The sequence below is a fragment of the Hemicordylus capensis genome, chromosome 7 (genome assembly GCF_027244095.1).
Source record: "Hemicordylus capensis ecotype Gifberg chromosome 7, rHemCap1.1.pri, whole genome shotgun sequence".
Taxonomy (NCBI): Eukaryota; Metazoa; Chordata; class Lepidosauria; order Squamata; family Cordylidae; genus Hemicordylus; species Hemicordylus capensis.
Window position 1 is genome coordinate 8,047,027 of NC_069663.1, and position 13,022 is coordinate 8,060,048.

Here is a 13,022-nt window from a genome sequence, read left to right on the forward strand (position 1 = left end):
CACTTGGAATATATTCTAGTATTTCAGAAAGACAGTTAAAATGAGAGAAAGAGAGCAAGAAACTCCCAGTGGGCCTTATACTAAGGATTTCACACTGATTCAAAGACAAACTCACTATTCCCCCTCCCCCCGCTGGCTTTTTAATTCACTGCCACAGCCCGTCCCGGGCTGATTTTTGGGCCTGTTTGGGCCTGCAAAGATCGGCTTGGTGGCCATTTTGGAAGCTGCAATGCATGCTCAAATGGCCTCTGTGAAGCTTGGCAGGGTCTAGGGCCTCACAGGGACCATTTGAGCAAATGCAGTGGCCATTTAAAAATTTTTTAATGGCCTCAGAAAACAAAATGGCCACTGCACATGCTCAAATGGCCTCTGCAAGGCCTGGCATGGCCTAGGGCCTCTTAGAAGCCATTTGAGCATGCATGGTGGCCATTTTGGTTTTGGTGGCCATTTTTTTTATTTTAAGAAATGGCGCCCCCCTTCAAGTGGCGCCCGGGGCATGTGCCCTGCCTGCCCCACCCTAGATACGCCCATGCGAAAGGGGGCTAACCCCTACCACAGGGGGAATGGGGGAAGGAACATACCACTTCCAGTGCTTTGGACCACCCTTGCGTCATCAATATGGCTTCTTCCTAGTTATGCATTTATTTATTCATGAAAACTTTATACCACCTAACCAATGTGCCCTGTAACAGGGATTCCCAGAGCTTGCTGACTACAACTCCCATCATCTGCAGCTGCAGCGGCCAAAGGTAGGGAACACTACACTGCACTGATGACTGGAGGCCAGGGGTGGGCAAACCTGGCCCTCCAGCTGTGTTTGAGCTACAACTCCCTACATCTCCAGCCAATAGTGAGGGGTGATGGAGTTGCAGTTCATAGTTCATAGATAACTTGCCCATCCCTGCTCTAGGCAGTTCACAAGACTAAAAACAAATAGAATCACTGCCCAGAGCCATTTCGATGGGGCAGTATAGAACTGTAATAGATAATAATAAATAAAACAAATTACCCATTAGAATGATTAAAAATTAAAAGAATGTTAAACCATTTGAATAACTGAAGATCAGGCTAAAAAAAATGTGTCTTTAGGGCTCTTTTAAAGGCTGCTAAAGATCTTAAGCCTCGGATATCTATAGGGAGCAAATTCCCCACTACAGAGAGGCCCGAAACTGAATCGCTGCCAGGCAAGTTGGCAGCAGCAAGAGATGGACCTCTCTCGATGGCCTTAATGTGCAGTGGGGATCATGCCAAAGAAGGTGCTTGTGCCATTCCTTGGTCCAGGCCAGCTTTTGAATGGGACTTTAGTTACTAGTATTCCAGTCCTGGAGTAGAGGCAGGGCTAACAAACAGCCAGCAGCAAAAGCACTGAAGGCAGACTGCATTTGCCTCTGGTTAATCCATTCCGTGATCCAGGCCAGCTTTTGAATGGGTCTTGAGTTACTTGTATTTCAGTCCTGGAGTAGAGGCAGGGCTAACAAACAGCCAGCAGCAAGAGCACGGAAAAGAAGTCTGCACTTGCTTTTCTGTGCATAATATCTATTTAATTAAGCTATTAATATTCCTGATTCCACTCCACTGCCTTGTCCTTGCACACCACATTTCTTTCCCTTGGTTTCTACAGCGCTCTCCCAGATAACCTGGTCCTAAGCCATTTAGGGCTTTAAAGGTAATTATCAGCATTTTGAATTTTGTCCAGATATCATATCAGCAGCCAGTGCAGCTGTTTTAAAGCAGGCATATAATGTGGTCTCTCCGAGAACCCCCTGAGACCAATCTGGCTGCCGCAGTTTGAACTAACGGAAGTTTCTGTGCTGCATACAAAGGCAGCCCCATGTAGAGTGTGTTGCAGTAGTCAGGCCTAGAGGTTACCATCAGTGAGTGCACCACAGTTTTGAGATCATTATCTTCAAGGAGCAGATGCAGCTGTTGTATCAAACAAAGTTGATAGAAAGCATTCTTGGCTGCAGCCTCATTCTGAGAAACCAGGGTGGGGCTTGGGTGCAATATCTTGTACACATTGATTCAACAAGCTGGCCAGCAGATCTCAAATGGCCGGTAATGTTTGCCCAGGACGACTTTGTAAATCCCAAAGAAGAACCTGACTAATTCTTACAATCCTTGTCAAACTGAGCAAAGAGTCATCTTCTAAAGTGTTGATTCTCTTATATTTAGCAGGTGGGGAGCAACTGGCCCTGTCCAAGTCCAGCACAGCATCCTTCCAGTGGCTGTTGCTGGTGTCTGTCTCCTTCTCCTTGGAGACCTTGGAGAAGCTGCTGCCCGTCTGTGAAGACAATACCGAGCTAGATAGACCAATGGTCTGACTCAATATGTGGCAGCTTCCTATGTTCCTATGCTATGTGTGTGAGATAAATATATCCTAGAAATGAGGGGGAAAGACAGGCCATTTTCCCAAGGCACTTCTCAGAATTTGCCACTAGGTGTCACTCTCGTTACATAAAGGCTTTCCTGCTGTTTGGGGTGGGGGGAGGAATTTCCTCACAAAACCCACAGGAATTGTTTTGTTCTAGGGCAGACAAGCGCCTCTTCACATTTTAGGCTTTTAAAATGTGGACATGGTCATGTCTATTCTCACAAGAATCCCATGAAGTAGGTGAGGCTGAGAGAAAGTGACTGAGTTACCCAGTGAGTTTCATGGGTTAACAGGGATTTGAACTCGGGTCTCCCTGGTCCTTGTCTAACACTCTAACTACTATATCATACTGGATTGTTTATTATTATTATTATTATTGTTGTTGTTGTTAATAATAATATTTTTATTTTATTTTATTTGTTATTATAGGCTTCACATTTCAAGGTGTGCACGCTCATGAATTTCAGTCATGTGTAAAAATCAAGGTTGGAGGCACGGAGCACGATCATCTGCTAAGCCCCAGCTCAGCTGGGTAGGATGACCGTGCCCTCCCCAGTTTCTGAATGAGGTAGGAGGAAAAGCCGTCCTACCCTTGAGGCTTAGCAGATTATCATGCTCTCTGCATCCTACCTTGATTTTTACTGGCACACGATCGAAAATCAGGAGGGTACACAGTTTCCAAAGCTGGGTAGGACGCTTGTCCTACCCACTTCATGGTTGTGTGAACAAGCCTATTACATTTTCCCCCTACTCAGGTATATACAGGCATAGATGGGGAAAGATCTCTAAACATGCGCACATCTTGAAACATGCACAAACATCTTTTGCAAACATGCAAAAGCTCTATGAACATGCAAAAGCTCTATAAACATGCACAAAACCTGCCAGACACCAGTTAATTGCCCCACGTTTGATTAATTTTCTGGGTCGTGGAGATGATTTTTATTTAAACTATTTGCTTACTAACCTTAACCCGGATGTTATCCATATTGTGGCCAAATATTGCTATATAATATGCCAAATGCGTATTAATGTAGTCTGATTTTACATGATTATCTTATTCTTTTTATTTGATTTATTATTTGGTCTACAACCAAAATAAAGTTTTTACTTCACTTAGAAAACCAGTGATATTTTGTCTCTGGTTTAGGAGTTCTTTCTGAGGCCTGGGGAAGATGACAGAGCACATATAAGGTCCCGGGTTCAAGACCCGGCATCACCAGTTAAAGGGGCAGCAGGCCTTGAATAGACCTTTCCCTGAGGCCCTGGAGAGCCATTGCTGGTTAAATCACTGCGCTGCAGGGACCAGCAATTTGATTCTGTGTAAAGCCACTTGAGCACCATAGATTCATGTGCATCCAGGCCGCACGGCATCGTAAAAACCTGCACCATGTTTACACACGACCCTGTGCTAGTCTTCCTCCCTTCCGACTGCTACACTTCCTTCCTTACTACACACACGGACACCCATCGGTGTTCATGTCATGTAGGAAGCCGTAGTGTAAAGCTGCTCAACTTTGGCCCTCCTGCAGATGTTGGCCTACAATTCCCATAATCCCTGGCTATTGGCCAATGTGGCTGGGGATTATGGGAGTTGTAGTTCATAAACAGCTGGCGGGGGGGGGTAGGTTGAGCAGGCCTGCAATAGTGCTTTCAGTAGTGGCTTGTCCTCATAAGCCTGGGGACGGGGGTGCCAAAGGAGCCCAGCTGCCTCTGCTTCATGTTTGCCCCTCTCTCTCCGGCCCCACCCGAGAGCTGCGATGCCTGCAGGCTGGCTATTCATCAGGTAGAGTTGTGCGGTTAATCAGGCTGGCCATTTGTCAGGTAAAGGCTGCACGGTAAACCTGCAGGCCGCAAGAACCCCAAATAGAGTCTAAATCCTCAAGTACAAATCCTCATTTAATCCAGCATATAACATATATTATAAAACCCTAACCCTCTCATGTCAGATATCTCATACTCTAGTAAAACCTGCAAAAAATGATAAAAGCCACTATAAACTATAGTGGGGGGGGGGGCGGCGGCTCAGGAGCTGGGGGGGGGCAATTCTTTGAACCCATCTGCTCCATTATAGCTACACCCCTGGCTGCAAGAGATACAGGCACAGGATGTATGGGGATGCATCTACAGCAAGCCTGCTCAACTTAGCCCCTCCGCCACAGCTGTTTTTGGACTACAACTCCCATAATCCCCAGCCAGCTGCAGTGTCCAAGAGCCAGGGGTTATGGGAGTTGTAGGCCAACATCTGCAGGAGGGCTAGGGTTGCCAACGTTTCATTGCCAGAATGAGGGACACAAGTTTGTGGGGGGGCTGGCTGGCTGGAGGGGCGGGCGGGCTGGGAGGTGTATGCAGTGATAATCAGGAGCCTGGGTATCACTGACGTATATGTAATTTATTTATTTATTTATTTATTTATTTATTTACATTTATATCCCGCTCTTCCTCCAAGGAGCCCAGAGCGGTGTACTACATACTTGAGTTTCTTTCACAACAACCCTGTGAAGTAGGTTAGGCTGAGAGAGGAGTTACTGGCCCAGAGTCACCCAGCTAGTTTCATGGCTGAATGGGGATTTGAACTCGGGTCTCCCCGGTCCTAGTCCGGCACTCTAGCCACTACACCACGCTGGCTCATGCTGCTGAATAAATGAGGGACAAATGCTGTCCCTATAGGGACCAACATTTCATCCCTGAAATGAGGGACATCCTGTGTAATGAGGGACAGTGGGCAACCCTAAGGGAGGGCCCAAGTTGAGCAGCCCTGATCTACAGGAACACTAAGTCTAGCCCCTTTTGGCTCTGATTTCTTCTGCACCGATTGACTCCACTTCTGTTCTCGCAAGGCTCCGAGTTGGTGGTGCGAACTGATGTCCTCTTGGGACTGTGAGCCCTGTTTATAGTCTGGAATTGGCTCTGCATAGGAGGTGAAGCATCTACACCATCCATACATCACCATTGTTATTATTCTACCACTTTTCAACCAAAAGAAAAGTTCTCAAAGTTCTTTGCATTGCCTGCAGCCGAATGAAGGTGGTTAGATATAACGGCTGAGCGCTGGGTTAAGAATCCATTGTTTTCTTATCCTGCGTTATCGGGTGTGTGTGTGTGTGTGTGTGTGTGTGTGTGTGTGTGTGTGTGAGTTTCTGTGCTTGTTGGTTGTTTTCACTATGTACTTTGCTTTATTATTATTAATATTATTATTAATAATAATAATAATAATAATATAATTAATAATTAATAAGGTCTGTGGACTAAAACAAGCTATTTGATTGAAAAATTGAAAAAGTTGAAGAAAATGGATGCAAAAATATTATGGGACTTCCGACTACAAACAGACAAACATCTGCCACACAATACACCAGATATAACTGTAGCTGAGAAGAAAGAAAAACAAGTCAAAATAATCGACATAGCCATACCAGGGGATAGCAGAATAGAAGAAAAAGAAATAGGAAAAAATCACCAAATACAAAGATCTACAAATTGAAATTGAAAGGCTGTGGCAGAAGAAGACCAAAATAATCCCAGTGGTCATTGGCGCCCTGGGTGCAGTTCCAAAAGACCTTGAAGAGCACCTCAACACCATAGGGGCCACAGAAATCACCATCAGCCAATTACAAAAAGCAGCTTTACTGGGAACAGCCTATATTCTGCGACGATATCTATAACGATTGACAATAAAATTCTGGCATCCCAGGTCCTTGGGAAGGACTCGATGTCTGGATAAAACAAACCAGTCAATAACACCTGCCTGACTGTGTAAACAAGAAATAAATAATAAATAAAAAGGTCTGTGAACTAAAACAAGCTATTTGATATTTGGTCTGCATAGCAAAACAAACAAGAAAATGGATCCCCATCCCAAAGGGGCTCACAACCAGTGTTCCCTGTAAGAGAGATTCCCAGATGTTGTTGACTACAACTCCCATAATCCCCAGCTACAATGGCCTTTGGCTAGGGATTATGGGAGTTGTAGTCAACAACACCTGGGAATCCCTCTTACAGGGAGCACTGCTCACAGCCCAAAATAGAACACAAGGTAGATACCAGCAACAGCCCCTGGAGGGGTGCTGCATGCGGATTGAACAGGGACCATTGCTTTCTATATGATACTATATAGAGATAAAGGTAAAGTGTGCTGTCGAGTCGGTGTCAACTCCTGGCGCCCAGAGAACCCTGTGGTTGTCTTTGGTAGAATACAGGAGGGGTTGACCATTGCCTCCTCCCGCACAGTATGAGATGATGCCTTTGAGCATCTTCATATATTACTGGTGCCCAAGATAGGTGGAAACACACCAGCAGGGATTCGAACCAGCAACCTCTAGTTTGGTGCACTCTAGCCTGGACCTAAAGGCCTTTGGCGCCCCCACTCCTGCTGCAAGTGAAGCATCTTCCCCCTACACACAAACACACATGGACATGAACACGTGGGGTCTATTTATGCAAACATGCATTAGCAGAGACGTTTCAACAGGCAACTTGACATATTCCCATCCCACATTTTTTCTCTCCCCACTCCCACCTCTGCCTCTAAAGCATGTCACAGGTCACAATCACACTCAGCTGCCCTGGTGCAGTGAAAGGCCTGCATTGACCACACCACACCGGGGACCATCTAAAGAGGATTTGGGGGCCCCCAGGGTGTGTGGAGGCCCTGGACTTTGGCCTCAAAGTCCAGGGGTAAGAGCGCCATTGATACTCTACTCTATACTCCACTCCACTCGACTACTAATATTTATATCCCGCTTTTCAACAACAGTTTGCAAAGTGGCTTACATTGAAAAATAAATGCATAAATACATAAATCAGATGATGCCCTGTCCCCAAAGGGCTCACAATCTAAAAAGAAACAGAAGGTAAACACCAACAACAGCCACTGGAGGGATGCTGTGCTGGGGATGGATAGGGCTAGTTGCTCTCCCCCTGCTAAATATAAGAGAATCGCCACTTTGAAAGGTGTCTCTTTGCTCAGTTAGCACGGGTGACCTGTAAGACAGCAGCCCCATTAAAGGGTGTATCCTTCCCCCATTAGCAGTGGCGCACTGTTCTTTATGAAAGCTTCACACACACTTCACGGTGTCCTCCACACACTAAGACATGTCCTAGCTTGGTCCGCTCAAGAAACACAGGCAAAAACCCGGCTGCAAAAGGGCAGGGCAGTGCTGCTGGTCTCCCAAATTGCTTCCTCTGCTTTCTTAGGAAGGCAAACTCCCTTTCTGGGAACAGTGAGCGGACTGTCAACATCCTCCCTTTTGCAAGCCAGCCTAGGAGTGGAGTTGCGCATTCTGCGAAGATCTCATGGTAAAGGCCCTCGAGGTTGCTGGTTCGAATCCCCGCTGGTATGTTTCCCAGACTATGGGAAATACCGATATTGGGCAGCAATGATACAGGAAGATGCTGAAAGGCATCATCTCATACTGTGAGGGAGGCGGCAATGGTCAACCCCTCCTCTATTCTACCAAAGAAAACAACAGGGCTCTGTGGTCGCCAGGAGTCGACACCGACTCGCCGGCACACTTTACCTTTACTTTAGTAATAGTACTACTACTAGTAAATAAATAAATTGAATAAACAATCCAGTGTGGTATAGTGGTTAGAGTGTTGGGTTTAAGCCAAGGGGATCCAAGTTCAAATCCCCATTCAGCCACTAAGCTCACTGGGTGACTGCGGGCCAGTCACTTAACTCTCCGACTAACCCACCTCACAGGATTGTTGTGAGAGTAGACATAACCCTGTACACCTTGGGCTCCTTGGAGGAAGATTGGGATATAAACCAATCACACTTTACCTTTAAAGGCCTCCGATACAGCAAGGAGGTAAATCTCATTTTCCCCTGAAAAAACACTAAGGGATGGGGCCTCAAAGGTAGAGCATAAGCTTTGCATGCTAAAGGGTCCAGGTCCTATCTATCTATCTATCTATCTATCTATCTATCTATCTATCTATCTATCTATCTATCTAACACATTTAATAAAATATGTTCCCTGGCAGCATCTCCAAGTTGGGCTGGGAAAGACCCCTGGCTGAAACCTTGGAGAGCTGCTGCCAGTCAGTGCAGACGATAGTAGGCTAGAAGGACCAATGATGTTCCAATGTTCCATGCTTCCTAGATTTAAGGCGGGGGGAAATAGCACTTTTGCAGGTAGAAAGCTAGTGCATCATGGAGAGAGTAAAGGTAGGTTTTTTCCTGCTAGTTTTCTACAGTCAGGAAGATTTTGGTGCTGCAGGGCACTGAAAAATTAAATCTTCAGCTTGCAGTCAAGTGGTACAGACCTGAAAAGTGACTTTACCCTAAATCAAGGGGAAAGTGGGGGGAATGGAAGGGTGTGGTTTTGGGGTTTTTTTAGCCTTAGCAATTACAACTGGGAAGTGATCTCAAAGATCACTTTACTTACCCAAATGGCTGGTCCCAAATCATGCGTTATCACCTTGCTGTGGGCACGTTGTTGAAAAGAGAGGAGTTGTACATGAATAAAGTGGGGATCCTAACCAGGATTCGGGCTGATGGGTTACTTGACAGAGAGTGTCAGGAGAGTACAAGGGATAAACCGAACGCGGTGACAGCAAACCTGGGCGTATAACTGAAGCTGCTGCAGAATCCAGAGTGTCCTGCTTCCTTTTAATTTGGGTTCTGGTTTCTAGCTAGTTTTTAGCCCTGTTTTTTTAAATACCGCTTTGCTGCTTGTGTATGTATCTATTATGATTTCGAGTTATTTTATTGTGATGATCCTTGGGACTCACCCCAGTGTATTTACTTATTTTTACATTTATATCCCACTTTCCCTCCAGGGAGCACAGCGCAGTGGACATGGTTATGTTTATCTTCACAATAACCCCCTGAGATAGGTTAGACAGACAGAGAAGTGACTGACTCAGAGTAGACAACAGTCGGCTGGAGGGGGGAGGGAAAGGGGGAAAACAGGGGGAAAGGGGGAGTCCCCCCCTCCAGTTCTCCCCACCCCAAGACTTCACATTTCTAACTCACTTACCCAGGGAGTTTCATGGCTAAATGGGGATTTGAACTCGGATCTCCCCGCTGCTAGTCCAACACTGACAACCATACCATGCTGGCTCCAAGCAGCATCTGTGGTGGACAGGTGAGATAAAAATATTTTAAATAAATAAATGACATGAACGCCCCCCACCCCAAGCCATCTCTTTTAGCTGTTTTTGTCCTGGTGGGGTTTAAAAACCAGAAGCAACCCCTCCCCCCCGCTGAACAAACTGAGGTTTAAAATGATTTGGGGGAGTGGGGCAGTGCAAGTGTGGAGGGTTTTTTTTTTTAGCTTCAGACCTGTTGATGTCATGTCTCGGTACACCCTAAGATGTAGCAACTCGCTTGCCGGGAAAAGCATGCTAATTCTCAGCCTAGGAAGGAAGATGGTCAAAAGAACGAGGATCTGAGAGAGGAAGAGGAACAGCATAGGCCCATCTCAAAGATGTATCTTTTAAAAGTAGTTAGTCACCACATTCAGACAACCATATATACCTGGGTATAGCCTCTGACCTGGGTATGCATGGTTGTGTGAATGGGCATGTATGTACATGTTCGGGAGTTCCCAGCTTGTCTCTGGAGGAGTGCAGAGAGTGCCTAGAAAAGTCCTCACCCTGAGTCCAAGAACTCATTTTAATTCCCCCTCCCTCTTCTTGCTGGAGAATCTCTTCAGACTGAAAGGCCCACCGGTTCACCAGGTAAGCCAGGTAAGTTGAGGCTGTGCCAGGTTCTTGCCCTGCACCCGGTCTGAACTATAACTCCTAGGCTCCCTTTTGGTGCTTCGAAGAGCTGGGCTTCCAAAAAGTTGCTGCAGAACTTCCTGATATCTGTGGCTGCCATCTGCAAGACAGAAGTTAGGGCATATGTCCAGGGTGGGGTGGTCATCACTGAATGCAATGGAAGAGTCACGCTAAGCCACAACCTTGAGTTTATCTGGCTGGGCAAGCCCCTCTTCACTCTCATCTTATTTATCTATTATTTATGTATTGATTTAACACATGGGGTAGTGGTTAGAGTGTTGAACTAAGACCAGGGCAACCAGAGTTCGAATCCCCATTCAGCCATGACACTCACTGGGTGACTCTGGGCCAGTCACTTCTCTCTCAGCCTAACCTACCTCACAGGGTTGTTGTGAGGATAAACATAACCATGTACACCACTCTGGGCTCTTTGGAGGAAGAGTGGGATAGAAATGGAAAAATAAATGAATAAAATTATCTGTTATTTATCTTTCTATGTAAATTGCTTTGAGAACCTTTATTGATGGGGGGGGGATAACAAGGGAGGGTGCCTTGTAAGGCCATTAGGAAATTGCCTAGCTGCCCCTCTGTGCCCTGCCCTATTTTTTACATGTCTGGAAATGACAAACCACAAGCTGGCCCAGCATCATCTCCTGTTCTTGGGAGGGTAGGGCTGGGGGCTGCCGATCTTGTGGCAGCCGGCATGAATTCTCCCCTTTGTATACTGCTCCTGTCCATGGAGGTTCCTCAAATTTTGCTCGGAACTTGGTGACAAGTTGCTCAAATTTTGTGACAAATCAGGATGAGCTCCGGCTGGCTTCTTCTTCTCCTTCTTCTTCTTCTTCTTCTTCTTCTTCTTCTTCTTCTTCTTCTTCTTATTATTATTATTATTATTATTATTATTATTATTATTATATTTTATTATTTTATTTATCGAATGTACATACCACCTAGTATAAGAAATCTCGAGGCGGTGTACAGAATTAAAACATAAAATAGAACACCTTTAAAATCCATAAGATAAAAATGAGATTTAAACATGTTAAAAACACATTAAAATTTAAAGACCGAGTCTCAGTTGAAGGCCTGGGGAAACAAGTACGTCTTCAGGGTCTTCCTAAAAGCAAACAGAGAAGGAGATGCTCTTGTTTCAGCAGGCAGCATGTTCCAAAGTCTTGGGGGCAGCCACAGAAAAGGCCCGGTCCTGAGTTGCCATCAAACGGGTTTGCGGCACCCGTAGTTGGACCTTTCCAGATTATCTTAATAGGCCACAGGGTTCATGACAGAGAAGGCGCTCTCTTAAATACCTGGGACCATATTAGCTCCTGCTGCCTCTCCAGATGTTTCTGAACTACAACTCCCATCATCCTCAGCCACAATTGATTGTGGGGAGCTGTCATTCAGCAATTACAACTGAGTTGCAGTCCAACAACATGACTGGAGTTGTAGTTCAGCGACGTCTGGAAGACATCTGGAGGAGAGCTGGTCTTGTGGTAGCAAGCATGACTTGTCCCCATAGCTAAGCAGGGTCTGCCCTGGTTGCATCTGAATGGGAGACTTGATGTGTGAGCACTGCCAGATATTCCCCTCAGGGGATGAAGCCGCTCTGGGAAGAGCAGCAGGTTTCAAGTCCCCTCCCTGGCAGCATCTCCAAGAGAGGGCTGAGAGAGATTCCTGCCTGCAACCTTGGAGAAGCCGCTGCCAGTCTGTGAAGACAATACTGAGCTAGATGGACCCATGGTCTGACTCAGTATATGGCAGCTTGCTATGTTCCTATGTTCCTATGACCCCAGGTTGGGAACTCCTCTCTGCAGTTCACCTCTCCCTCTTCAAAGAGAACTGGTCACAAGCCCCACCCCACCCCACCCCACCCCACCACCCACCATTGTCTTTTCTGCCACTAGCTTTTTGCATGCTTCCAACTCTTTCCCAGTGAACAGCTCATCGGGATTAGGAAGACTAGACAGGCAATGGGCAGAATGAGGTGGAAAATCCCTGCAAAATGCAGCATGTCTGATCCAATTTTTGCGAATGAAACAGATATGGTGGGAAATAAATACAATTCCACAGAACTTCCAGCCCTCACATCCTCGAAACGTCCATGGGGTTGTCTTTGTTTAAAAAAGGCGAAGGGACCACAGAGGTGGGGGGAGCAGAAGCCAATGGAGGAGGCCCTCTTGTGCACATATACCTGTGCCCCACTTCTCCCCTCCCATTTCATTGTTCCCTTTAATGCCACATTTAATAGAAATAAATTAGAATAAACAGCCAGCCCTCGACGTTTAAAGACAGGTGGCAGAGCAATATTAAAAGAAAGGAATAAAAATCCATTTAATGAGCATTGTTAATTAAACCTGGAAATCAAAGAGGCCTGAGTTGTGGGAATTCAGGGGAAAAATGAAAATGAAGGGAACAATGGCTTGGGGGCAGGAAGAGTGGAATGAAATTAAATTTAATGTGGGATTCTGTTTGTTAATGTCTATCACACATCACAGCATATTACAGTTTAGGCTAAAGTGTTTACTCCGCACCCCCATGGCTGCAATGCTCTCCCCCCACCAATACTCTCTCAAACGGGGAGATTTCTGCAGTGCATTGGGCATCTTAAGACAAAGAATTCTTGACAAAGAAGGCAGGAAGGCCTCTGCGAGCTCTAAGAGAGACCCTGGGCCCCACCCGGCCAATCTTTATAGGCTCAGCAATGTCAGCGTGCCAGTTTGCCCTTGGTGGTGTGGCAGGGGTGCCATTTTGGGGAGGGCACCTGAGACTTTGTGGAGGACAATATGGAGGGCACCCCCCCCCCATATTTCAGACCACACATAATTATTCCTCAGGGGCGCCAACATTCTACGTACTGAGCGGCTATTGTGGGGAACAATGAGATGGGCCAGCGAGAGACGGGGGTGCCTGCCCAAGGCCG